We start from the raw sequence: 1,324 nt of genomic DNA on the forward strand, positions 1-1,324 counted from the left end.
TGAGTTTGCATGCTCACTGTGTTCGACAGGATGTGAAATGGCAGCGGGCAAAATGGCAGTGGCAGGGGGTGAAGCCGAGGGCGGAGAGGGATCGGAATGGGTTTGCTGTGTATCCGATGGATCTGGCAGCACCATTTGAGCGGGTGTAGGTGATTGCACCAATGGCTCAGGCGTGGCACTTCCGTTTGTGTCACCGTCACCATCATGCGCGGGAGGGGCGATAGGGGTGGGCGCGCGGAGTGCGGTGGAGCGAGGAGGGGAGTCGCTTTCGTCCGAAGACATGGTCAAAAAATCCGATGGTGTGTTAGGAATCGAATGATGTGTCTGTCTCGCGGACTCGGGCGAGGGTTGCTGCTCCCCGCTGCCATTTGGGTCAAAAAATCCGATGGTGTGTTAGGAATCGAATGATGTGTCTGTCTCGCGGACTCGGGCGAGGGTTGCTGCTCCCCGCTGCCATTTGGCTCAGAGGGCACCGATGCTGACAAATCCTCGGTCACAGGGGCCAAAGATGCGGCAGTGGCGGCGGCAGGCATTGCCGCAGCAACTTGAGCAAAGGAGCGAGGGCTGGATGGCGTGCGAGGGGTGCGGGGAGAAGCATTGGAAGTGTTTCCGAGGCTGGGATGTTGCTCCCCGCCGCCGTTTGACGTCCTGGTCACTGGCTCGGCCGCGGGCACGACGGCACGTGCCGAAGACTCGGTCGCACCGGCAGCGGGGGACGTCGAGGGCACATGAGACGAGGCACGAGCGGTAGGGACAGAGTGGCGGGCGTGAGGGCGAAGCGGGGTGGTCATGGGGTCAGGGAAAACATGGTTACGGTCGTGGCGAGCGCTGCCATGTTTCGTGTGTTTTGCAGAACGATGAGTTTGGGAAGGCGAGGTGGTGGTGTTGCTTGGAGGTGATTCGGCACTCGGGCGCTTAGCACCGCGGACTTGGGTCCAAGAATCCTCGCCGCCGGACTCAGTGGCCATGTCCGCGGGGCAAGCTAGCGAGCAAGCGAGCGGACACGGTGGGAGCGAGGGCGCCGCCAAAACGCGGGCCGCAAAGAGCGGGGTTGCAGATTTTGTCTGACAACGTGGTTCACGCCAAGATGTCAGAAAAAAATATATATTATTATAACCACAGATACAGCCATTTTGCTCAGGCTTCATCAGTTCAGGCCTCATATGCTCAGGCCTGATCTGCTCTGGCCTGATCGGCTCCAGACTCATCTGCTCGGGCCTGAACTGCTCTGGCCTTATCGGCTCCAGCCTCATCAGCTCAGGCCTCATTTGCTCCGGCTCGATCTGCTCTGGCCTCATTTGCTCCGGCTCGATCTGCTCTGGCA

Source organism: Monosiga brevicollis, genomic scaffold, assembly GCF_000002865.3.
Source record: "Monosiga brevicollis MX1 MONBRscaffold_90 genomic scaffold, whole genome shotgun sequence".
Classification (NCBI taxonomy): domain Eukaryota; class Choanoflagellata; order Craspedida; family Salpingoecidae; genus Monosiga; species Monosiga brevicollis.